Source organism: Uranotaenia lowii, chromosome 2, assembly GCF_029784155.1.
Source record: "Uranotaenia lowii strain MFRU-FL chromosome 2, ASM2978415v1, whole genome shotgun sequence".
NCBI lineage: Eukaryota > Metazoa > Arthropoda > Insecta > Diptera > Culicidae > Uranotaenia > Uranotaenia lowii.
Genome location: NC_073692.1, coordinates 384,194,253 through 384,222,005, shown reverse-complemented (window position 1 = coordinate 384,222,005; position 27,753 = coordinate 384,194,253). Strand labels below are relative to the sequence as shown.

The window sequence follows — 27,753 nt, the reverse complement described above, 5'->3', positions numbered from 1 at the left end:
TTTTTCTTGCTAGAGCTGTTAATAATAGCATGAAATGTTTTTGCAAAGGTTGTATAAATCAATAAATTGTCTTGCAATGCAAAGCAGTTTTTGAGATTTTTTATTTCCATTCTTCGATTACACAGCTTGCAAATGAGCAGAAAAAAACGCAAAAAAAAATATTTTGAAAAATATTTTTGTTATAACATTGAATAACTTTTCTGGGGAATAAGATAGGTTTTCGCTTTGTTCACATGAATAGTACTACAAAAATCAAGGAACATTTTTCATCCAATTTTTTGGAACTCTCAGTACATCTCTGGCGATTTTTGAATGAAAAATTTTGTTTTACCATACAAATTTCCATACAAAATTAAAACTTGTTGTGCTAATTCATGACTGAATGGATCGCTTCAAAAATTTTTATTGCTATTTCTGGCAGCAAAAACAACCAAAAAAAATTGTGGGAGGTGTAAAAATTTAAGAATTTGAAATTTACATACAAAGCTTACAGCGGTCTTATGTATACACGTTTAATTAACAGACTGTAAGAAAGGCTACAATCCACAGTCAAGTGTATTATATAGGGTTTTTAAATTAAGCCTGCCAGATTGCCCGATTTTCCACGGACTTTCCCGGCCGAATATTTGGTACAAAATTTTTTAACAGTCCGGTCTGGCCTAGATGCCCGGATTTCTCTAAAAAAATGCCTGGATTCGTTCACTTTATTCGCAAAAACGAACAAAAAACTCAAGTCGAGAAACTATAATTTGTTGTTATTGTTTTTCAAATGTTTTTTCTTTTTGGTTTATACGACAATGTCTGGGTTTTTGCCCTTTATATACATTCTAATCGAATCAATCAAACAACATTCTTTTGAATCATGGCTTTCAGGTTGAACCGATAAAATAAAAGAATAGCTCAAAACGACCCAGCCTAGTAGATGTACCAAAACTAAAAAAGAATCTTGACTTTGGCTCAGGGTTATCGTCAGCCAAATCGGAAAGAAAACTTCATTGCTTTGGCAGGAGAGGGTGCGTGTGCCGCCTCACCTTAATCGTGAATAACTGAAGGTGGATACTAATCGATTTGATTAAAACGAACTACCGGCCTTAGGCATTGAAACCAACATCGATACCTTCCATTGACGAACAAGTTGGTGAAAAAAAAACAAAACCTAGCCCTTCGATCAGTTGCAGCGCGGCGTTGGACTTGCATATGAATCGATACACCTTCTGCTCCACCCACCACCCAAGCTCATCAATGGGCGAGGATGATGTTCAGGGCCAGTGCTGTTTCCACTTGCGCATGACCAAATATTCACTCTTCTTGTTACCGAAATTGGTAGTAAGAACCAAACAAACATCAATCGTGAGCTCAAATGCAGAAGTAAGACGGCCCGGCTAACACGCTGTGGATATAAAATAAATAAATTAATAACTGTTGGTTAGATAATACTTCTGTACATGTTAGACACCATTTGTGGGTGCAGGCGGCTGTATCATCCATTAAGACACACCATTTGTGTTAGAACTCCGTAATTATTATTAGTGTTGAAGATGGGTTTGCCCCCTGTGGGGGCCTCGTTAAACACACTGTAAATGCAACCCACGTGCACGTGGTTCTGGTGGCAGTGACACCTTTTTTTGCGTTTGATGCATCATCGCTGTACGTGAGCATACGATAAGTGAGTGCTTTGAAAAAAGAAAATAATTATATGGAGCTTCTATAACTTGCTATCGGCTGCTAACTAATCAAGGTTTGATGATGAGTCACACTTAAAAGCGTCTTATTGGATCGACTTGATTTGAAACATAAGAAAACCTGCAGTGTAGGTTCGTCGCTTAGTCATTGAAGTCTTTTGTATTGCTCTATGTATTTATCAGTAACATTAAAACCAGAATATAGGAAATAACAAGTCAAGCTGCAACTTTGCGCCAATTTAGGAATTATATTCAAAATTCCAGAAGCTATTGACTTTTAATTGTAAAACAACACCAAATGATATTGTATTTCACTTTAGGAATTTGTGCACTTTTATTAGAAAAACTGTGCAATGTAATAAAAGTTTTGAAAATGAGGGTTTTAATTCAATGATCAACTTATACGGAAAAAGCGAGTCATTCGACTTATAAGAAAAAGTTATAGAAGTTTTCTTTATGTTTATTTTTCCCAATTTTGCAAAATAGGAGAAATTTTACAAAATATTAAGTTAGTTTTAAACTAAAATAGCTGACCCGGTGTGTTTTGCTACCCCTTCCATGGAAAAACTAAGTTTAATAAAATTATTTCAATTAAAATAAATTTGTTTTTAAATAAAAAAAAAAATCAACATTATTCAAAAGCGAGCTACTTTTCATGGCATCTGAGCTTCTAGATTGTCTTGAGTCTCAACGTAACTTGAAAGTTTTTAAGGTTAAAGGAGCCCCCTTTAGAAAAAAAAAAATGAGGGGTATTCAATACAATAAATAAACCCTATAAATTGAAAAAATCGCCCCTTTTTGAAGTGGGAGAAGTTTTTAGACACAGGTAAATTTTAATATTATTAAAAAGTGTGCCAGACTTTATGAAAACACTAAGACATTGATTTCATTAATAATATGTATGTTACATTTATTGAATACGAGAGTTTTCGTTCAGTAAAATGGGAAGCGTCAATCAATACAATATATTCTCTTATTTTGTTAAAAATTACATGTGATTTCAATAAATGTTCTCTTAATGACAAAACGCGTACGTTCATGAATTTTTAACCAAATTCCTTCGAGGATTATTATAATTTTGTCATTTTTTTCGTTGATTTCGTATAGAAGCCGACATTCATGTTTCAAACTATATCAAGTGATTTTTTTTCAGATTTTGAGAATTGTATTTGAATACCTTTACTTTCGAAAAAATACAAATTTTCGAAAAATATATGAAAATTGAAAAACATATAAACCTAGAAGCCACGCTTCCTTCTTTGAAATAAGTTTTTATGCACTTATACCACTTTGGCTCCAAGGGCTTCAAATTGAAGCAAAGATAATTTTTTAAGTATAAGTCAAACCGAGTTGCAGTCTTAAACAAAGTGGTTAAATGAGTTGAAATTTACAAAATAAAATACCCACAACCATTCTTTAGTGATATTCGTAATAATTATAATATTATGTAACCTAAATTTTAAATGAAAAGAAAATGCATTTGCCAGCAATTAATATTCATATTTATAAGATACTAGATGACCATGTGTGCTTTGATACACCTTCAAAAATTCAAGGTCCATGAACTGCCGCGATAAAACCTCCCCCATTCCCGGCTCTTTACTGTATGGAATCTTTCCTTGAAAAAGAAGAAACATTTTTCGTACCCGAATACCTGATTCCATTTGTTGAATAAGTTCTCAAGTTATACAAAAACAATGTGCGGAAGCTCCCTTTCCTCCTTCCTATCGAACCAGCGAAAGGAGGAAGAAGCCTCAAACAATCAAAGAATAAAAATCCACTGATATACCTCTGCTGTAAAATTTAGATAATATGTTCTCCAGTGATCCAAAAATATTGTATGAAAACCTACTTCCACCTTCCCCTTTTTCCGTTGGAGGGAAAGAGCAGGCTCGAAACAAAAAAAAAACATTTCTCGTACTCGAATATACTTCCATGACAAATTTTGTTTCTTTGTTCGATAAGTTCTCGAGTAAGACAAATAACTGAGTCGATTTTGAGTCATTTTTGAATTTCTGAAACCCTGGGGTCTTAAAAGCTTCGTCGTGGTCCTAAACTCATTTATGTTTTTTTGTAGAATTTTGAGGTACCGTTTACATGAGTAAATTTGAACTTTTAGGTTTGTATGGCAAAATTGAATATTTTGTTTTTTTTTTATGCTGAACAACTTTGTCGAAGACCTTAACTTCGTATTTTTTTAGACAAAAAAGTTATTAGGTGTTGAATGGGGATATATCTTTTCGCATTGATAAACGATAAATTCAATTGACATCACTGCAGGGTGCCTAGCGAGGTATTGCATGGCTCCTTTTCATGCAATACTTCACGAGGCTCAAGCAGTGATGTCAATTGAATTTATTGTTTATCTATGCCAAAAGATATAGTTCAGCGTTCACCGGAAAATTTCCTTGAAGAATTTTATAAATTGGCACAAAAACCATCAGCTGGCTTGGTTCCACAGAAGAAACAAAAATGATGTTGATTTTTCAATACAAAATATTCAATTTTCCCATACAATCCTAAAAGGTCAAATTTACTCATGTAAGCGTTAATTAAAAATTCTACAAAAAATCATGGATGAGTTTTGGACGAAAACGAAGCTTTTAAGACCCTAGGGTTTAAGAAATTCAAAAATTACCCCAAATCGACTCAGTCTACTGCATAGGGGACCTCCCCCCCCTCATATTTCACCAGTGGAAGGACAGATGGGTCTCAAACATCGTAAAAACTGGACTCGTAGCCTTCTACCTTCCTATGTGAAATTTGGATTCATTCGCACGATTAGTTATAAAATAATGCTTAAAATTTTAAGTAAGACCCCCCCCCCCCCTTATATCTCTCCAATTGAAGAGAGTGGAGCCCCAAATAATCATAGACACATTTCTCGTATCCATTTAACCACCCACGTCAAATTTTGTTCCATTTGCTTGAATAGTTCTCGAATTTGACAAAAAAAATTTAATGGGAGGCCCCTCCCCCTTTTCTATTTCCACAGGAAGAAAGGAGGGAAGAGTCTCCAACCATCTTTAAAATATTCTTCCTACCCATACACCCTCGCATGCCAAATTTGGTTCCGTTTGCTTGATTAGTTCTCGAACTGTGCGAAAAATTTTATGGGAGCCTCCCTCCTCGCTTCCTATTTCCCCATTAGAAGAAGAGAAGGGTACCAAACTATATTAGGAACATTTCTTGTAACCAACCATACAAAATTTGGTTCAATTTGCATTATCGGTTCTCGAGTTATTCAAACATAGGGGGAGGCTCCCTTCCCCCTTCCAGAGAGTAGGAGGGGTCTCGAACTATTACGGGAACCTTCCCCGGCCTCCAATACCCCCACATGTCAAGTTCCACACGAATCGTTTTAGTAGTTTCCGAGTCTATAGGAAACAGACAGACAGACAGACAGAAAATCAATTTTATGTATATAGATGTTTAAAAAAAACCATTTATAGAGCGAAGCACTTCCTCCTCCCAATATAGCAGTGAGAGAGTTCATTATATGTGATGAATAATCACATATTCTTGATTTATTACTCGATGAAAATTACCCTGGGTGTATTCTAGCAAATTTTGTCTCAGGTTTTTTCAAATTTTATGGAGACCCGCCTTCTTCGATGGGAGGGACTTTGGTGAACTATAAATCACCCTTAAATGTAAATGTATACCTTTACGTAAAACTTAATGAGAATCACCAATTGATTAAATTAACCCATTTGTGATTGTATTCTATGATGATTTTCAACAGGAGCTCTGCCTTCGTTGAATGGGAGGGACTCAAAACCTCATTGGAACTATTGTTTACTCGAAAAACTACTTCATGCCTAGTTTCACATCATTCGGTCTAGTCTAGTAGTTTTTGAGTTGTTGAAGAGCACAGATCAGATTCTCTCTATTTTTTTTAGAGATTTTAGCGATTTTACTGAACTTCAAACAACGACTAAACGCTTGAAATAAAATACATGCCTTCAGTTTATGATATTGTAAAAACTGTAGTATGAACATTCAAATGCATTCAACGATAAAATTTTTGACATGTCCCATTTTGAGTAGCATTTTTCAACACAAATTGCCTTATAACTTTAAAACCAAAAAAAAATTAAATATTTCCTTTTGCACAAAAGATGCGCATGATTATTTGAAAACTAGTCGAATAAATAGTAAATTTATTGGAAAAAATATATACAATGAATAAACTGTTATTTGTTGGACCACTTTAACCTCATGCAAACAAATTGCTATTGAACTTGTAGTTAAAGAGAAAGATGTTTGATATTTTCGACAAAGTTTCATGAATTAAAGGGTAAAATACCTTATTTTCGACAGTTTTTACTTGTTTTGGTAGAAATCTATGTAAATAAATTTATCGACTAAATCTCATCTCAAATATGATTGGTTCTATGAATCAGACTTTTTTTCTTTATTATCAACCTTTTTTATTGAACAAAAATTTCAAAACCAAGTTTTTATTATCTATTTACTAAAACCTACTCCAACTTTACTAAAACCTCGAAAACTAGAGTTTTCGACATTCAATTTTAGTTTTCGACACCAAAAGTTTTAGTTTTCGACAAGAACATTTCCACTTCCTTTTTTTGCAAAGTACATAATATGAATATTTGCATATTGGACTTGCTCGTCTACTTCACGGCGTTTTTACAGCGTGGAAACAGTATAAACATACCGAGGAAGTTGGGTGTCAGAAATAGATTTCAAGTTGAATTTTCAGCGCTAGTTTTTGACAGCTTAAACAACAGTGAAACTCCATAAAATGTTAGCAAAAATATGAATTAAATTAACAAAAACTCTTAGTTCAGATCCTTATCCATCCATTGATTCCTTTTATGTTGCCTTTATTCGAATACAAGGTAAATTTTTATACGATTCAAAATCATTTGGTCAACGGCATTTAATTTAACAGGTGATTTCAAAGGTTTCTTTAAATTTATAGTTCACTACTATTGAACAAGTTACTGAGAATATTTTTTTTATACAACATATGCTAAACTGGGAGAGCAAATATAGAAAAATATGCACATATAGTAGCTTAAGCAAAGAGAAGAAAAGTAAACCTTAAGTTAAAAAATTGTCAAAATATAGCTCCTGTCGAAATTTAGAGTATCTACCCGTTATGTTCAACAATAATGTTTAACCTTCCCGCGGTCGCCGCGCGGAGTTGATAATCAAATTAACGTTTATTAATTTAACATTTGAATTGAAAAAAATGGTTCATGGGATACAGCGATGCAAAGCCATTTTTGGAAAAAAAATTTTTTTACCAAAAGTTCCGGCATAGTGCTCAAAACATCCATGGAACCCTAACCTACTTATAAATGTATGGATAGATTTATTCTCAATATTTCTAAATATTGTTGAGCCATAGAACTGTCAGAAGTTATTAGAAATTCAAAAAGAGTTTTTGGGACTGTTTTAATTCGTAGTCAACCAATCTAATCAACCAATTCACTAAAACATATTGACCTTGGTGTTAAATTTTGAGAAACTAGAGAAAATTACCTACAAAATGAATCTCCTGTTAATCAAAATCGGCCAACATTTGTGGCCAGAGGAATGATAACAATCTACAGATCATAAAAATTACAGACATTTGAACGGGAATTTTGGCGAACGGCATGGGAAGGTTAAAATGTTATGTGAGAATCCGTTAAATGGATATTAAAAAGGGTAAAGTTAAGAACCAATTTTCCAAATATTTTTAAAAATTCTGTTCCTGAAACATATTTGAAATTATGAGCCACACAAATCAGTTTCACTTGAAATCACTAAACTCAACCTTCGAAGTTCACATGAAGGTAGAATTATCATCTTACTGAAAAAATAGTACTCATTAAGCTCCCCAAAGCAGTAAAGCTCAAGATAACAGGTCCGACATTACTAGGTGAACATTAACCCGCAGGCAGGGTGGAAAACTTAAGTGACTTGTCACGTATACGCGAAGCCGACTGACTCACTGAGTGACTGACATGGACATGAACATGAAGTGGCGATTTTCATTAATGGCTAAGCAAAATGAGAGCAACCAAGCCGAGCGAAATCCTATAAGAGAAGTGAATGGTGAAAATTTCAAGTTTATTAACAGCAACCACCATCACACTCTTCCATTTAATTTCGTAAGGGTTGATACATGGAGTGCGTGTGCTCTGTTTGCTACGAAATTGGCGGAATGTGTTTGCATTTTTTTCTTTCGATTTGCTTATTCAATACAGGTGGCTGACTGCCGCCGCACAGGAAGGGGGTGTGGTTCGATTGTACATACATAGATTGGATGCTGTAATTAAAGCTTAAAACTGTGATCGATCGTTGATTATCGAGCAAAGTCATTGACCGGGGGATTAGAACACAACTTAATCGATTCGTTTCGAAGCTTCCTAGTAACAAATGTTTTACATACCTACACCTGTATTAGGGTAGCAGCAAAATAGGTCATGTCGAATTTCGAAAACCCACCATATACATTTTGTAGATTGGCCCGAAAAACTGACCTATGCAAAATTTCAGCTCAATCGAACTTCACTAAGGGGTGCCTCAAAGCGCTCAAAGTTCCGATTTATTGACCCTCAAAAATCACCGAATAGAGGGACCAAAGGAAATCCGGAAAATCGAGATTTTTATTTAGAAGCCAAATGACTTAGAAATGCATAAAAATACAAAACACGACTTAAAATTTTTAAAAAATTGCGTAAGGAGGGACCAAAGCAAATCCGAAAAATAGAAATTTTAATTGTGATGCCAAATAACTTGGAAATCCGTGAAACGTCAAGATCTGGTGTAATCTCGACAAAAAAAATTTAATTGAAAATCGACGTACTGGAACGTTTTTTGGAAAAACCAACCATTTCCCCAGAAAGCCAATTTCGAGATAACACCAGATCTCGACTTTCGTTTCTAAATCCTTTGGCATCAAAATAACACTTTCCATTTTTCGTATTTCCTTTGGTTTCCCATTTGGAGATTTATGAGGGTAAAGAGGCGTAAGAATTTTGAGGCACCCTTAAATCAAGTCCGATTGAGCTGAAATTTTGTGCAGGTCCATTTTTTTGGCCAATCTACAACATTTATATGGTCGGTTTGCGAATTGGACACGACCTATTTGGATGCCACCTTAACATAGATAAATTTATAATCAATAGAAATACTTAAAAAGCATCAATAAATCAAACATGTGTTTCGAGTGCTGCTTGAGACTGTAAAGCCCTTAATCAACAGCTAGCATCAAACTCGTCTGACTAATTATATAAGAAGATCGATCATCACCAGTTATTTTCTATGATAATGATAAATTGAAATACCTATACTGGCAAGCCTAGCTGAGTGATGGGCTGTCGAGTAAAACATAGTTTTCGCATCATCATATCTTTGCAATTAGCAAACCCTTATAATGCCAGCCTTGCAAGCAACAATGTTGTAAACGGACTTTCTTTTTGCCTGTCGTAGTAAATTGGAAAAGACATTCACACATTTTTCTCGGAAAAAGCGAGAGTTTTGTTTACTTATCCCACTTGATAAAATCGTTCCTTTCAAAAATACTTTTTGTTACATTGAAAACGATAGTTTTCGATCATTGACTAAAACAATATCATAGTTTATTGATAATGGCTCCCAAACTTGCAAGCTCAAACCAAAAGTCACATACAACTTTGTTTTTGTTTCGATTATAGTTGTTTTACTTTATAGCATTCTCGACTTCATATCAACGTTGCAGTTGGCGGATAGATATTGAAAAAAAAATATCCGGTACAACTGTGTTTGATGTTTACGAGCCAGCTAATGGTTTTTGTGCCAATTTACACGTTCTTAAAAGGAAATTTTTCGCAGAACATCTTTGTCCAAGATAGTAGCTTCGTATCTTTTAAGTCAAAATAGTCATTAACAGGGCATTGATAATCAATAAATTCAATTGACACCACTGCTTGTGCCCCGCAAAATATTGTGTATTTATACTAGTCATGCAATCCCTCGCTAGTCCCCAGCAGTGATTTCAATTAAATTTATTGTTCTTCAATGCCAAAAGACATTCCCCTTGTTAAACAGCTAATAACTTTTTTGCCAAATGAGATACGAAGTAACGGTTTTGGACAAAGATATACAGCGAAAAATCTATTAAAGAATTTATGAATTAGCACAAAAACCATTAGCAGGCATTCAAAAATGACTCCAAATCGAATGAGTCTGGTGTTTGCAAGGCTGATGCTTAGGTTGATTGAAAATAGTTCCTGTTCTAGCAAATAAGACGGAGCGACTGGAAAAGCGCAGATTGTTAAGGCTGCTACTATGATTGTTTGTTACTCCGGTAAATGAGACGAAGCGACAGAAAAAGTACAGATTGTTAAGGCTGCTGCTGTTTGTTCATTTTGATTTGCCCTTCCGGTGGAAAAGAACTGATTGGCTTGGGAAGCGCATATTTTCAAGGCTGCTTCTGTTGCTGAATGTGTGTGTTTTTTTTTTTGCCTTCCGGTGCAAAAAGACGGTGTAAAAAGACTTACTTAGAATAGATTTTCAAGGCTCCTACTACTATTTGTTTATCTTGATTTGGCCTTCCAGTGGAAAAAGACGAGTTGACTTAGGAAGTGCAAATTTTCAAGGTCCTTTCGGTGGAAAAAGTCGGGTTGATTTAGGAAGTGCAGATTTTCAAGGCTGTTGCTGTTGTTCGTTTGTTTTGATTTAGCCTTCCAGTGGTGAAAGACGGATTGGCTTAGGAAGCGCAGATTTTCATGGCTACTGCTGCTGATTGGTTGTTTAGATTTAGCCTTCCGGTGAAAAAAAGCCGGATTGGCTTGGGGAGCGCACATTTTCAAGGCTTCTTCTGATGCTTATTGTGTGTTTTGTTTTGACTTTCCGGTCGAAAAAGACGAATTGACTTAGAACGCGCATATTTTTAAGGCTCTAGCCACTGATTGTTTGTTCCTTCGGTTAATAAGACGGAGAGACTGGAAAAGCTAAATTTGTCATGGCTGCTGCGATTGTTTTTCAATCATTTCGATTCTAGAAGTAAGATGAATTGCTAAAAATTCGCAGATTCTAGGGCTGATACTACATAAGAATTGATGATAGAATTAATTCATAAGAATCGTGAAATCTGACAATTTTAACCCTTCTAATTTATTGTTTCAATTCTATGATTTACTTTCCCGAAGATCGCGAGTAATTTAGCTTATGAGAAAACGAGTCATAGAAGTTTTTTAAAGTTTAATTTTCCCGATTTTGCAAGATACGACAATTTTGACGATTTAATAAAAAAAATTTATGCGAATTTAATCTTAGATATTGCTTAAATCATAAGTTCAATCGTTCTACAGTATTAAACGATGATCTTAAATGAATTAAAATCCTAAATATAAAAAAAATTGAAGACTTTCTTCAACGGAGTCAGAAATAGTTGTAATGGTATCTATTAAATTCAGGACACCAAAATCTTCCAATTAAATAATATTTAGGCACCAAAAATGCTAGTCCCTAGTTTAATAATTACGTTCAAATAAAGTAGCGTTCATAATTGTATAGAAGTTGTTAGCACGCGAACTGTCACTTCAACTATGAACTTCCATAATGTTGTACTCTGATGATATTTTTTTAACAAATTTTCTGCGTACGATAGATCAACTTTAACACTATTATTTCACAAAAATAGAGCTTTCTAAGATTTGCTACAATAATTTTACGAAAATTTGACTTTTTGGACTTTTGGCATTCAAACTGCAAAAATGTTTCAACAAGTTTTCCATGAAACCTGTTAGTATCTACCATGTTAGTTTAAAAATCCAAATCAAGTATTAGAGTGAAAAGGTTTTCGCTGTTTCCCTGTACTTTAAATTCAAATTTGAACTTTAAATGTCCAAAACTACATAACTATGCGACTTTGGTTACTTGAGTAAGTCATCAATGTGTAAAGATTAAAGATTTAGGTATATTTAATTTTAATGTTATTGAAATTCGAATTCACGAAATAAAAAAAAAACATTTAATATTGAAAGAAAAAGAATTTATTTGAAAAAATACAACACTTTAGCATAGAATTGATGCAATTTTAAGTAAAATTGATATGTTTTATATTGTTTTCAAAATGACTCAGAATTTTTATTTCCCTCGAAGCTAAATATGACAAGTTTAGCAGATTTTCATCCATGGAAGTGTTATGGAATAGGGTGCGCCGAATTGCAACTTTTTTCGCATTTCAAAAACCTGTAGCCTAAAAAGATCCTGTTTTGGTCAAAACGAACGACAGAATGTTTGCACTTTTTGAAAATAAAATTTAGGTATCTAGGATTTGATTTGAAATTTTGTATGAAAAAACGCGAAAGTTTGTTCGAAGAATGTAACTTTTTTTTGTTTTTCTTGAATATAACTTTGCAGAAGACTGCAATGCGATAAGAGAAGCGGGAAAATAGTTATAACGCCTCAAACGGAGCATTCTTTTCTTCAGGAAGAGAAGCTGGCAACACTGACAGATTTTCCATTATTTAACAAAAAAATATTTATTTTAAATATTTAAATGTTTTGATGAAATGATTTTGATTAGACTCTTTCATTTGCAAAAACATTTGGGGTAACCAGAAATTAACAGTTACCAGATGCCATGATTTGGAAATTTAAACTCAAATAAATGTTTGAAAAAAGGCATGAATTTTTTCAATCCCAACTAGCTGCACGAGCGGAAATGCCCAAACTTCATTTAAAATGTGATTCGATCAGACAAGACAGCTCTACCCAATTTTAGTATAATTTTTGAAAAACTATTACATCTGGTAACTCTAAATTTCTGGTAACCCTTACTTTTTCTTGGAAATGATAGAGAATGTAACTCATTTCCTCCGAAAACTTTTTAAGAGTCTAAAATCAATAAATTTCTTGTTAATATAATATTTCTAAAAAATGGACGGACAATCTGTCAGTGTTGCCAGTTTCTTTTGATAAAAAAAAAATAATGCTCTATTTGGGGCATTATAACGATTTTCACGTTATTTCTACCATTTTGCTATTTTCGGTAAAGTTCTATTCAGAGAATTTCCCAGTAAGCTCCATATATTAGAATTTCGTTTGCATTGCGTGAGAACAAGAAAACCCAAAAAAGTGACACTCTTCGAACAAAGTTTTATGTTTTTCATTGAAAATTTCAAATCAAACCCGAGTACTCAAAGCTCAATTGAAAAAATCTGCAAAAATTCTGCCGTTCTATTTGACGGAATAGAAAACTTTTTAGATCACAGGTTTTTTTTGGAATTAGAAAATGTTGAAATTCAACACACCCTATTATGGAAGGAAAACGGTCGCTATTGTAGGCGTTCTTTGTTGTATGTATAAATATTTTACCGTGAATTGTGTCAATCATACCACTTAACCAAATCCAGAACTAGAAATCATTTTAACAATATTTTCTCCTGGCACTTCTCCAAACCATTCTGGCGAGACTTTTCACCAAAAAATTGGTAGCTTTCCAAAATTTTCCGAAATTTTTCTTTGTCCATTTTTTTTGCGCACGGTTTGACCACCGTGTTCTCTTCATTTTGTCGACAGCATTTTCAGATTTCTTCACCAAAAACGACAAAAAAAATACAATGCTTACTTCACTTAGATGTAAACAACAGCACGCAGCCAAAATTTCACGCAACCAAAATCACGGTTATTTTATAGAACATTTATAATTGTCTGAACAGTCTATATTAATTTATTAAAAATATATAAATAAATTTCTAATTGAGAGCTTTAGAAAACTGTTTAGATTGTTGATTTCCAGCTAATTAGTTCAACTATTCAAGCAAGATAATCGAGATTATCAAACAATTTTTATGATAACTTTAATTTTTCTCGAACGTTGGCCGATGGCCATCAGTCTTCTGACCGTCCAGTATTTCTCTATCTAGGTTGTTGAGATTTTTCACCGGAAGCAAAAATTTTCTCACTCTCTATATTGAGAGCAGAAAAACGGCACCGGATGATCGAAAGAAACTCCGACTCTAATTGTCTTCAGTTTTTTTTTTTTGGGTTCGTCTCAATTCATTGCCAAAAGCGGGTTTAAGCGGTGTGAACATCCTAAAGACAATTGTTAGTTTAGGAAAAAACTTTAAAAAAATTTCTAACGCTACGAGTAAACAGCTTGTACGACAAATAGCTAAACCATCTCTTGGGGGGGGGGGGAAATATTATTTGATTAACCGTCGCTCCTCGAGAAAAGAAGTTATGGATTATAATACTGTTAAAAGCTTACAACCAACATGCAACCGTTTTTGGAACACGTGCTTATTGGTACTTTTCGGAAATTGCACCTGGTCGTGCCAGGTCTCAAGAGCAGTGTTATGATTACTTTTTTTCGCTCTTAGGCACATGCAAACAAACTTCGAGTTATGTATACAACATACAACAGATCTAAAACTGGAATGGTCCGTGGGGTTTCTTTCGGACAACCGCGAGATCTGTGTTCGACGAATTCAACAACAGGTTCTCCCGAAGCTCCGGCTATTGATCTCACTCGCTTTTTTAAGGGTAAGCCATCCTTTTATGGGAAGTGTACTTTAAATTGACTGGTCAAACTTTTAAATTACGCTCTCTTAAACAAATCTTAGACCAAAAAGATTGTACTTATTGGAAGGCTGCCTCAAAATGAGATGTCTTCAACAATCTAACCTGTCAATTATGGGTACTTTCAACGCATTCAACAAAATCAGGGACCAACCCGGAGTTGGATAAGTAGTGGCAACGAGATTTGAATAGAGATACCTGGATACAATTTCTTATGCGGAACCATTTTTGGACGATCGTCGTCGTCTGCAGCTCTGAAAAGCAACTTGTTTTTTTTTTCTTTCTCGTATGGATGAAAAAAAAGCAACGTTCCAGTCACCTGGCAGAAAATTTACGATCGGACGAAAGTTATGACTTTCTGCCGATTATATTAGTTCCTGGATCGGAAGCCTTTTACTGAGTTTAGTGATCGAAATTGGAGGATATAAAAATGTTACGATTGGAGGCTTTTGTTATAACTTCAAATCATATTGTTTTATTTTTAATAAAGAAAAATTATAATTTATAATTTAAAATTGGGAAGGAATTCCAAGTTGACTCCACATTTTGTGAAGATGAATCTTCACAAAAACGCGGAAGAATTTGTCATCACTGGAAGAAGGCCAAACTATGTTTCATTCGTTCTTGTTTAAACCAGAAGTGATCCACTAATATGGAATCAAAACTTCAACTGCTTCAAAGCCAGCAGACTGCTGAATCAGTTGAATCTAGAATCTAAATTGTTCCTCCTGGGTAATTCAGAAGGCCATCCTCTATGATGTAGGTAGGTAGTGTAGTGAATTTACTCATCCAAATGATTCATATGCATAACTTACCAGCAATGAAGCGTTCTGTTTATCCGTTTATTTGTTTGTTTGTTTGTTTATCCCTGCGGTTTGGTGCCCGATGATCGCCAGCTCAAACTTTTCAAGCCATTCACTTGTTCACTTTTTCACTTCAAATTTTGATTCTTCTTTATTTATTTTTCTTCTACTTAGTGAGTAGATCCAGTTCTGAAATGTGGAAAACAGGTTAAAATCACAAAAACATTTATACCACTTAATAGTAGAAAACACAAGTCGTTTATCACATTTATCACTGTGTCCAATCTGTTTATTTTTTCTTGGTTTTGGTACTTAAAAAGACTTATTAATATTTTTTCGTCACAAAATATTCAGAAGTCCCGTTACTATTAATGTAGGTATGTTTAAATTCTGTGAAACCATTTAAAAAACGACCAAATAAAAAATTTTTGCTTATTGGCCCAAAGTGTACAAAATTTGAGCTCAATAGAACATGATTTAGAAGTTTCACAACGCGTTTAAAATTTCATACACATTTTTAACCCTCACAATATGGCAAATTCAAAAAGAAATTGGATGTCAAATGATCTAAAAAAATTAAACGTCAAACTCTGATGTTATCCCGTAGGGGAGTATGGGAATACTTGATCCCCTTTTCTTATTTTCATCATATCTTTTTGAGAAAATTTAGCAAATTGCCGCCTTTTACATTTTCTGACAGCGTGTAATTTGAAGTGTATATGCCCCAAAAGTTAGAACAATGCATGAACTTGTAAATAAACTAGAAGCATTTTCGTGAGACTAAAAAAGATGGGGTATTTTTTAAGTTACAGCAGACTTGATCCTTTACTAATGGAGACTTGATCCTTAATTCAGGGTGTCCTGACCCTAGGCAAAAACCTAGAAAAATCCGAAGATAAAAGGTCCGTTTACTATTTTTTGCCATATTAGTTCTCAGATACATAAATACAGTATTTGGCAAATTTGAAAAGAAATTGGATGTCAAATGACAGTCCTTTTTAACAGATAATTACTGGATAAACATTAGTTATTGGACAGATATTAGTTATTCCATTATAAATGATCACGATCCATTCAGAAAAAATATATCTTTTGGATCAATCTCTATGGATCAATTATAATCACAACATACATTTTACAAAACTTCTTCTAAAAAAAAATGATAGTTTACTATTTCTTCGAAAAAAAAAAATGGCATTATGAAGATCATATTATATTCAAACAATTAACATATTGGAACAAATATTTTTAATAAACATTTTATCATGTGAGGAACATTTTAAAGTGATGAAAGAGATCTTAAAATCACGTTTTGTTAAATTTTTCAAACAAAGTGCAATAACTGAAAAATATATATTTTTTAAATTTGTTGAAATAACAGCATTATTGTTTTGTCCTTTTTGGCATATTTTTCTAGAATATTTGATATTTGTAAGACATTCCTGTTTCAAGCTAGAGCGAAGGAATCAAGTATCCCCAGGGATCAAGTATCCTCATTCTCTCTTAAAGATTTAATAAGAATTCACTCTAAACCAATTCAATGTTTTGTAAGACGTTCCGATTTCTAAGAAAGGATATACTTATAAAATTATAAATTGGAACAAAAACCATTAGCAGGCTCGATTCCACAGAAAAAAAGAAAATGGTGTTGATTTTTTAAATACAAAATATTCAATTTTCTCATACAAACCTTAAAGTTTAAATTGACTCATATAAACGTTACTTGAAAATTTTGCAAAAAATCATGAATGAGTTTTAAACCAAAACAAAGCTTTTTTGATCCCAGGATTTGATAAATTTAAAAATGACTCAAAATCGACTCAGTCTACACCGATATTGTTGACAAAATTTTATAGCGTGGTAAAGGACGACGATACCTACGCCAAGGCAAACTTCAGACAGCTTCATGGACAATAGTAGGTATTATACTGAAACAAGAAGGGGAAATATGGCAGACATTTTTCAAGCATATTAAACTATCAAATTGAAGTCTTCAAAAGTGTTTGCTGCCTTTCCTGAAGAAACATGACCTGTCTGTGCTGTTTTGGTCGAATTTGGCATCCTGTTATTATGGAAAAAAAGGCCACGGAGTAGTATGCCACTAACAGCATTCAGATCATAGTATCTTTTTTGGGACCTTTAAAAAGAAAAAAATCGGCATCTCGGAAAACTTGCCACATTATTGAGAAGACTTCTCCCTATCCAACGCAGTATTCAGGAAAAAATCAATGGTCGGTCGCAAACAACTTTTTTTTTTTTTGAAGATACAGTAAAGAGTCAATTTTTAAAATTTTCACAAAGAATTATTTCTCAAAACATCAAATTTGGGTCTTCAAATGTGCTACTTTGTAATGAAAATGAACAATATTTGGATTTTTTTTCACGAGTAAAAAAAATCTATCTTCCGTAATTTCACAATCAAATATTTGATGTTTGAACTAATGTATGCCGTCATAAAACAATTTTTTGATAAGCACCAATCCGAGGTGTAATAGTTTAAGAAGTAGAAGTTTTTGCTAAAAAATCACTTTTAACAAATGAACACCTCCAGATACAAGAAAAATGTGCGCATTTTCATTTCATGTATGGGGTAACGGACTTATTTTGGACCAGGTACATATTTTGGACCAGATACATATTTTGGACCACCTTGCAGCTTTTTTCCAATATTTCTCTCATAAATCATGTTAATCATGAAAATTTTGAACAAGTATAGTTAAAGCTACTTCTTATGATTTTAATAATATATAACATTGCATTTCAATAAGTTGATAAGGAAGAGAAAATTGAAAATAAAGTTTCGATTTTTCACAGTTCGACCAAATCAAGGCCATTTCAGAAGGACGTGCCATTATTTGAGTCAACTTTCAAGAGGTTTTCTGTATAGCTGTGATGAAATTTACAACTACAAACATATCCATAGCTATGATAAAACACTTGAAAACTAATTTGCAAGCTCGAAGAACCAGAAAAACTTGTTTTAATTGTTTAATAGCATTTAGACCCATGTCGAAAATAGGTCCTACTTAATTCCTTAGGGACCTATTTTGGACCACTCAATATAACCAAGTTATGAAACTTGCTGTTTAATATTCATGAACGTAATAAAACGTTGTACGACGATATTAAAGAATTATGCAGAGTATTTCACTCACTTGTTATGAATAAAATTTGGAATATTGGCATTATTTTATTAAATCAACTCGCTAAAGCTCAAACTCGCCTTTAGACGGGGTTCGCTTCAATCGGCCTAAAACCAAGCCAACCTTTGTAATAACTTACTGTTTCTGCACTTTGCTTTAAACCTCGTTAATCTAACAATATACTTTAATGGAAACTGTTTGATAAGCAATTGTCAAAAGCTACAGCTTAAAGAAGCTTAAAAACATAAAAAAACTGGACATGCACCATTTTTTTTTATCAAGTCTTTTTTATGCTTCATGAAAAATTATTGACAGTTTGGTATAAAAGAAACAATCATTCAGAGTTGATTTAAAAAAAATATATATACTTGGTTAGGTAGAAGAGACGAAATAGGGGAAAAGTTCATATAACGCCCCATGTGGCTAATACGCGCCACCCTTGTTTTGAAGAATCTGAAACATTTTAAGCCTGCAAAATATTATCAATTTGTTTTAAATGCTGTGATTGGTCATGGCAAGTAGGAATTTTTTCCTTAAAATGCCCCTGTGTCGTGATAATTTCACAATTTAGGATTTTCTTCATTTAGCTCTAAATTTTTAAACACTTTCAATAAGGTGTCACACCAAGCAGAGAAAAACGAATAAGACAATATTTTCTGACACATCGATAGAGAAGAATCTAAACTATGATTTTATGCTAAAAAATCATACTGAACTCAAAAAGGTATGATTTTTATGGGTATTTTCTATCACGGCCCATGCGCTCGTTATAAGGCGCCAATCATAGTAGGCTGAAAATAGCATTAATTTTTCAAAAAGACCAATTTTAATTGAAAATGAACAAAAAGTCTAAAACCATACTTCGAGCGTTAATTCAGCCCATAAAATCTATTTTCCATTTTTGTTTAAATTTTGATTAGTCCATTTTGATTTTCTTTTCACTGTAAGTATTGGTGTGTTTTCGGTCTTCGGCTGCTCTCAGGTGTGTTCGGCTGCTCGGCGCATATTGAATACACAGCGGCGCGTATTTGCAACACAGTTTTGATTCTGTGGTTTTGAATATGGTTTTAAAAATCAAGTTAAACCTCTTCTAAAGGAGGCGTTTGGAAAAAAAATGACAACAAATGGGCAAATATGCAACGAGTTTAATTTTTGTAACAGTTGAAATATCGCAGTAAATATTAGAACAATTTCAACCAAAAATATATTCAACTATAACTGTATTTGTTTCAAAACTTAGGAAATAAATGTTAAAATGTGTAAAAACTACAAGCGAAAAAGTACTAAAAATCTAGTTTTTTTAGCCCCTGTGGTTATGCAGTTTAAAAAATAAACTGTTGAAAAATTTTTTGCCTAGAGCTAAAGTTGTTTTAAAAATAAATCTGATTTTTGTGTGAATTTTTCAGCGAAAAACATCGGCTTTTAGATGGTTAAAAAGTTAGCATAATTCTCGCATATTTTTATCTTTTTGAATCTATGTTTTCTAAAGAACTGAAGCCAAAACAAATCAACTAAGGTTTTGGAAGACAAAACGCATCAATTGAGGTCGCAGAGTTGATGATGTCAGACTTTCTTAACTTATCATTAGATCGCCTGAAGGATATTTGCTTTCGAACAATTGACCCCAAAGATAAGCCAACTGGCCAGTATTTAACACTGCAGAACTAATCTCGTCAAAATTGCAGTGTGCTGTCAGAATTTTAAAAACATTTAAAACACACTATAACGTAGGAGTTTTTCATCGAACAAACAAAACTTGACTTTAAGAATCAGAAAAGACAAGATAAACTGAATTATTCGCATAATTGCGCATCAATCGCTGTCGTAAATATAGCAAAATTGAGAAAAAAAAATTATTAAGTTTAAGGGTGGTCCAAAATAGGTCCAGAAGGTGGTCCAAAATAGAAACCAGGTGGTCCAAAATTCCGACCAGAGTAATAATCGAAGAAACGCGTTTTTAGGCTTAAACCTTGTTACATTGCAAAAAACGACTATATGTTTCGATAGAAAAAGTCTTGATCTAATCGGACGGATGGACGGATAAAGCAGTCAAAAGTTGTAAAATTTCTTTTTTTATCTCAGAAAATAGCATAACCACTTTTTTTCGACACACCCTAATATTTCAACATTCAAAACATCATAACTCGCTTACGAATCGTCATATGTATGTAGTAACTTCAGTAAAGTTACCTCAAAAACCGTTGTCCACCAAAGTTTAGAATACAGTTTGACTCTATCTTTTCACTGCAAATCATGCAAAAATGGCATGCCCTTATATTTGATTTAAGATTATTAAAGCGAATGGTTTGATGAGCATTTTTACTGAAGACACAATTTTTCAGTCTCTTATAGTAAGGTTGCTAGAATTTTTTCAACACGTACTCGGGCCAGACAAATCCGAGCTAATTTATCTAAAAACCTGGCAAAATCCGGGCATTTGATTTTGAAATGTCGACCAAAAATCCGGACAATATTCAGGCAAATTTGGTAAAAATCCAGAAATTACTCAACAGAAATCAAGAAAAAAACTTGAAAAAAAATGTTTTTTTTCATCAGCAGTTTTTAATGTATTTTAGACTTTCAAAATACTTCTCATGTTTATTTCTATGAAACTTGCCCAAAAGTTTATTTTGGGCGCATAAATGAAAATTTTAACAAAAAAAAACTTGTTTTGTTTGTTTTGGCAAATAAAGTGAATAAATCCGGGTAAAATTCGGGATTTTTATCAATGAAATCCGGGCTAGCGGGCCGGGCCGGACTTTTGCCTAATTTTGTATTAAATATCCGGCAAACCCGAATAAAACCGGGCAATCTGGCATCCTTATCTTATAGTACCTTCGTAATTAATTTTGTCACGATAAAGTTCCGTCCTGGACTACTGTACAATGTTGTTGGTTTTCATTGTTTTATCATGAAATTTTATATTTGTTGTAGTTCTGATTATTTGTGTACTTTTTTAAAACAAAAATTACAAGAAATAATGTTTTATAAAATTTTTATCATTAGCTTATATTTGTCATTTTAGCCATAATTATAACTATTCAGTTTTTAACATATAAGTTGGGTACTCTTCATGGTTTTTGTCATATTTGTCATTTCATAATTTTGATACTTTTTTGTAAATTTTCGTTAATTTTTTGTAATTTTTTTTTTGTTTTTTTTTCTTTAATCGCTGTTTCCATTCTTGGTATCTTTGACATTTTTTTTATTTTGTGAATATCGAGAGAGATATAATAAATTTCAAATCCTGAGTTATAAAAACAAATGACTTTTTCTCTGAGTTTTAAGCTTTCATAGCTGAGTTACAAGAACTCCGATTGTTTACTTCTCAGTTCTGAAGTTATGAACTCTGGTATCTGAATTTTACTTGAAGTGTTTTACCAAATGTTATGAGTTCCGAGCTTCAAGGTTAAGAGTTCCAAATCCAGAAAAATAAGTGCTGATATCTAAATGAAAAATTTAGGATTTCCAATTCTGAAATTTTGAAATTGGAACCCGAATGTCGATATCTGATATTTAATTCTCAACTCAAAATTTCCAAACGTCCATTTTGAGCCCTAATTCTCGAAAATCGAATTCCGAGGTCTAAGTTGTATTTTAAGTACTAAGAATTCTGAGTTCGGAGCTCCATCCCTTGACTTCTCACTTTTTATCTGAGATCAGTGCTCAGTTCTCACTTCACACTTACAAATTTCAAGTTCCATGTTATGAGTTCAATCATATGAGAATTTGCGTTAGGAACATTTGAATTTCAGCGTCTAAGCTACTGAGTTCCGAAATAAGAACCCTGAGTTCCGATTTCTAAATACCAAATTGGTGCTCTAGTTTCTAGCTCCGATTAAAGAGTTCTGAATTATTTTTGATTTGTGTTCTGAGTTCTTGGAACTGAGTTTGGGTTCTTGTTATTATCTTCTGAGTAATGAGTTCTTAGTTTTACTTAACTGATTTTTGAGATCAGGCTTTAAAACTTCAGAATACTCATTTTCTGTTTTGGGTACAGTATTCAATATTCTAAGTATCTAATGAGTTCTTAACTCTGAATTGTGCGATGAAAACTCGAGATTCTTATTCTAAAGCTGAGAGTGGTAAAACCAGATTTTGAATACTTCTTAATGTCAATCTTAATGTTGGTTTTCACTTTCGTACCTAATCCGAATATTACACTTCGAGCTCTAAAATTTCCGGATCCGGATTTTGAAACCTGAGCCCTGAAATTAAATTAAAACAAAATCTAAAGATCTGAATTATTTGTTTTAAGATAAAAGCTACATGCTTCGAGTTTTAGTATTTATGTTGTAAAATCTAAGATCCGGGTTTTAACTAAAAAAACAAGTTCTCAATCATTAATTTAAACATGAGTAGAAAATCGTTTTCCTAGTTTCAAAGTTATATATTCTGAGTTTCGAGCCTAAATTAGGACTTCTGAGGTCTGAGTTCAAAGTTATCATTCTGAGTTCGCCGTACTAAGTAAATTAAAATCGTGAGTCATAAGTCCTAAATCTTGAACTAGCGATGTTTCGAATTCTGCAATTTAAATTTTGTGAGCTTAAATTAAAGTTAGTTTGGGGTCCACAATTACTTGTTTGATGTTTTAATTAATATTTTGAGCTTGAACTTCCATTGAGTTTGGATTATTCGGTTTTGTGTCTTTGAGGTAAATGGCTCTTAGCTTTAGGTTCTTAGTTCGGAGTTTTGAGTTCTGGGTGCTCAGTTTTGCGAGTCTCACTCCAGAGTCATAATCTCATGTTAAGAGTTCTGTGCTGATTCCAAAACTCTATATGCAGCGAGCTAATTTAGACTGAAATTTCAAGTACCAGGATATTTTTTTAATTTTTTTTATGGTTTGGGATACAGATTGAGATTCTGAGCTTGAACTTCACTTTGATTTTTATTATTGGGTTCTGAGGTTTTCGTTCTAAGTTCTAGTTAATCCTGAATATTGAGTTCTTTGTTTGGAATTCTGAGTTCCCATCCTAGAGTTCAGAATTCTGATATGATCTGTTGATTTAATAATAATCAATAAATAAATAAATTTGAATTCTGAGTTCATTGTTATAAATTTTGAATTCTAAGCTTAGAGATGAGTTCTGAGTTCCAAGATCTGATTTCTACGTGGAGTTTTGGGCTTTGATTTAAGTTTCTGTTTATATTACTGAGTTATAATTTCTTTGACCTGAGTTTCAAATTTTGCAAGTCTGACTAATGAATGATGATTCCTTAATCTCGAGTATCAAGAACCCTTCGTTTTGTCTACATTGAGTGGAGTTTAAAGTTCTAGTTGCCAGAATTCTTTCAACACGTACCCGGCTGGAAAAATCCGGGCAATTTTGTACAAAAACCTGGCAAAATCCGGGAATTTGATTTCAAAATTGACGACCAAAAATTTTAGGTTTCCAAAAAACCTTTCATGATTATTTGAAAAAAAAACTAGCCCAAAAAATTTCGTGTTGGAGGCATAAATATTAAATTTCTACAACACAATTTGTTTTTTTTTGTTCGTTTTGCCAAATAAAGTGAATAAATCCGAGCAAAATTCGGGCATTTTTCAATGATATCCGGGTAATTTGGTATTAAACATTCGGGTAAACCCGGATAAAACCGGATAATCAGGCATCCTTATTCTTAGGTCTTCTTAGTTTCAAGTGTTAGTGTTTGTATTCCTAACTTTTTATAGATTTTGAGTTATGAGTTATTTGTTCTGCGTTTCAATCAGGGTTGCCAGGTGGTTTCGTCAAAAATCAGGACAACGCGAAGCTAATAATCAGGATTTTTCAGGACACCTTTTGATTTATGGAAATGATAAGCAGCTCTGCTTATATTGCATAAATAAAGGCGCAATACAGGTGCTTTAAACGCCTTGATTTATGCAAAAACAGTACGCAGCTTCTTGACTGGCCTGTAGTTCATATCGTAAAACACCATTTCAATATAATCTGAACCGAAGATTGCCATCTGTTGGGCTTAACTATTTTATAACGGATTTATTCGATTTTCACATGGTTCAACTTCAAATTCGATTATATTTGAGCAGTTTTCATGAAAATCAGGACAATTCAGGACATTTTAAGGACCAACTTTCAAAAATCAGGACAACGAAAGAGTTTTTGGAAAATCAGGACGGTCTTTAAAAAATCAGGATAAATCAGGACACCTGGCACCTCTGGTTTCAATTCAGAGAATCGAGTTCTCAATTCAGAACTATAAGTTTCATTTAATGTGTAAGAACACAGTTTTTCAATCTGAGCAATAAGTTCTTAATTATTTAAGTCTAAGGTAATGAGTTTAGAAACTCTGGATTTTGAGTTTACAGTTGAGTTCTAAGTTCCAAGATCTAAGTTCTGAGTTGGATTCAAAATTCTCGGTTCTGTTTTGAGTTCTTAGGTCAAAGTTCCTCCTGAGTCTTCTTAATTTTGAGTGATGTTTTCATTTTAATTTTCTATTGTTTTTAATTGTTTGATTGTAAATTTTTCCGAATAATTTTAAAATCTCTTAAGAGCAAAGCACAATTCGCCAGGAAAAATAAAAGCCTGGTCTTCTCGTAATCATGAACTGAAATTTTGTAAACCACTTGCAGCACTAAAACCCTTCTGACACAATGCTAAAGTTTCCTCAACGAGAATAATCATCCACTCAAAATAACAACTTCTGTTGATGCGCTCTAAACTTCTCAATTACTACCTATGTTCAGTTTTATTTCACAATCCACCAAATTGGGGGGCGAGGTACATGTTCTTCCGTATGGCAAGCAGCACAGTCGCAATTCGGACCGCGGCAATCTTTCGTTTGTTTTTCAGCCAAATTGGAAGTTAAAATTTCGCTAGCTCGTACATTTGTTTCGTTTCTGTTGTTGTTCCGAACCGATTTCATCCGCGCCGCACCGATATTTCCACAAAATCGGATAGAAAACTGTAATAAGTCGGATGATGGCAAGAGGTAGCAAAAAAAAAACTTGGAACCGAACTGTGAACCAACTGAAGCACAAACAAAAAACGTAAATTTATGCGCCGCATAAGTTGTAGAAATCAACATTTCGTGGCGGCCCCCGATAGAGTTGGTTGTTTTATCGCGCGCAAGCCCCCGCAAGCAGAAGAAAAACTGGAAAACCGCTTTCCACCGTTTATTTTTTTTTCTGTTATTTTTTCCTCGTCTTCTCTGCTGTTCACAGATATTATTGGCGGCACCACGCGACTTCTGCTGGTCCACAAGTTTGTTATATGACCATCAAGAGGCACGTCCACCAAACAGACACCAAGATCAGTAGCTTCAACTTCAACTTGATCTACGACAAACCACTCAACGGACAGACTCCGGACGGGGTCCGGCCATTGCGGATTCGAAAGGAGGCTGATTGGTTACTCTTGGAAAACGTAACATAACACCAACCCCTTGCTTCTTGGCCCCCAAAACAGCCCTCATATTTGTGTGACTTTAGTTTCTGCTTCGAGACAAAATTAAAAAAAAAAAAACAAACCCAAACACACCCTAAAATTCACTCTGCGACGACGTACGTCTCTCGAACTCGAGCCCTCACGGATGTTCCGGATTGGCCGTCTCGGGTCGGAACTTTACGCAGCACGCCTCGGACTCAACAGACACGAATCGACGCGTATGACGCTGACGACGACGACGCCAATTGTACAAGAAAGACTCGTCGTACGTCTCCTCCGTTTGAGCGTTGGACGCAAACTGTTTTGAAGTTAAATTGTCTGGTTTCGATAATCCGGCTGCGGCGTCGGCGGGTCTTTGCTCAGCTGATCGCGGCGAGTATAGTTACTACTTGCTTGCTTGTAACTTGTTGTACACTTAGGTACCTATTCCGCGAGAGGCGGCGCGACTCGACGCGGTATCGCTGTTTTGGGGTTCAACTGGTCCGTTTGGCTCCCTTGGCTGCTGGCCGGGGCGAACTTTTTCAGCAGTCAACGAATAGCAGAGTTGCCAAATCTTGAATATCTATCGGATGAGTTGAGAATGAATGGATTTTATTGATTATTTTGCTTACTTAATATGAACCCGGACCCGGAGGTTTGATTTACGTGAAATGACATTCTAAGACCTTAACCCTTATCCGTCCCTGAAACTTTTACCCGTAACAGTCCCTGAAGTGTCAATTTGACTCTCCTGATTAAAACGAATATTTCCCAATCGATTTGTACAAAATTTATAGTTTTTGAACCCTCGTTATGTAACTCAAATATGTTTCTCAGACAATATTCAGCTACAACCCTTCAGTTTTCCGTTATTCAAAGTCTGAGAAAAAAATTAAAAAAACATGCTCCGGAAAAAGACTGTAGTCAGCTAATAAAACACAAAAAAAAATTTTAGTGTTCAAGAAAGCTGAAGTTAGAAACTATGATTTGCAGATAAGGATACATTTTTTTAAATTGTTCACAAAAAATGTAAATAAAGTGGTGTAAACCGTAGTTTTTCATCAATGAACCGACCAAATTGTTTTAGTCACACTAGATAAATTTCGAAAAAAGGATTAGAAAGTTGACGTAATTTTACACATTTTCGCATCTTTAGATTGTCAAAATACGAAACACAGAGTTGTTGACGAATTTTTAAAGATAGCTGTTTTTCAAATCTTTTGTCAACTTGCAATTTCTTAGATTTTCTAAGACTTGAAATCAAATTTGCACTGGATTTTGAGTATATTAACGCAAAATTTCTGCAATAAATTTAAATTCACAATAAAGCTCATTTTACCGATTCTAGTGATGTAACTACCTTGGCGCTGCAATACTTGTCATATTTGTGTAAAGTATTGCAGCGCTAATGTAATTACACCCCACTAGGATCGGTATGAAATTTCCTTTCTGACGAATATGACTACAAAAAATGTAATAAAGTGGTGAAAAACCGTATTTTTTCATCAATGAACCGTCAAAATTGTTTAAATCATACCAGACAAATTTTGAAAAAAGGATCGAAGAGTTGACGCAATTTGGCTCATTTTCGCATCTTCAGATATTCAAAATACGGTAAACATAATTTTTGACGAATTTTCAGAGGAAGCCATTTTTCGAAATTTTTGTCAATTTGCAGCTTTCCAGATCAACTTTACAGTCAACTTTACAATTCATTTTTCAAAAGTTATCTGGAATGACTTAAATAATTTAGACGGATTGAAAAATACGGTTTTTACACCACTTTTTTTACATTTTTTGTGGTCATGATCTCAGAAAAAAAATAGAATACTCAGCCAAAAAAAAACTTTATGAGTTAGATGTCTTAATAAAACTACTTGTAAATAGTAAAAAAAAATAGAAAATTTAAAAAAAAATACTTATGTGCAACGTATAGTTTTTAACTCCAGCTTTTTTTGGACACTAGGTGAAAACTTTTTTTTTAGCATTCCGTAGCTGATCTACAGTCTTTTTTCCGAAGCATGTTTTTCGGATTTTTTTCTTAGACTTTGAATAACGGAAAACTTAAATGTTGTAGGTGAACAATGTTTAAAAAATATATTTGAGTTACATTACGTGGTTTCCAAAACTATAAATTTTATACAAATCGGTTGAAAAATAAAAGAGAGATATTTAAAGCGAGGAGTGTCAAATTGACACGCGAGGTCTGATTAGGGACTTTTTCCTG

The 27,753-nt window shown here is 33.7% G+C and overlaps 1 protein-coding gene across 3 annotated transcripts in view; it reads right to left on the bottom strand.

Moving 5' to 3' along the window:
• The window catches only part of LOC129748342 (uncharacterized), a 119,098-nt gene extending 93,241 nt beyond the window's left edge, over positions 1–25,857 (bottom strand). The window contains exons 1-2 of one of the 3 annotated variants that reach the window (XM_055742910.1): positions 25,631–25,857; positions 15,029–15,205 (exon numbers count right to left, since the gene is read on the bottom strand). The gene's annotated coding sequence lies outside the window, so the exon portion shown is untranslated. The remainder of the gene's footprint in view (positions 1–15,028; positions 15,206–25,630) is intronic. The other 2 variants (XM_055742909.1, XM_055742911.1) reach the window with 2 other exon arrangements.
• Positions 25,858–27,753: the final 1,896 nt, after the last annotated feature.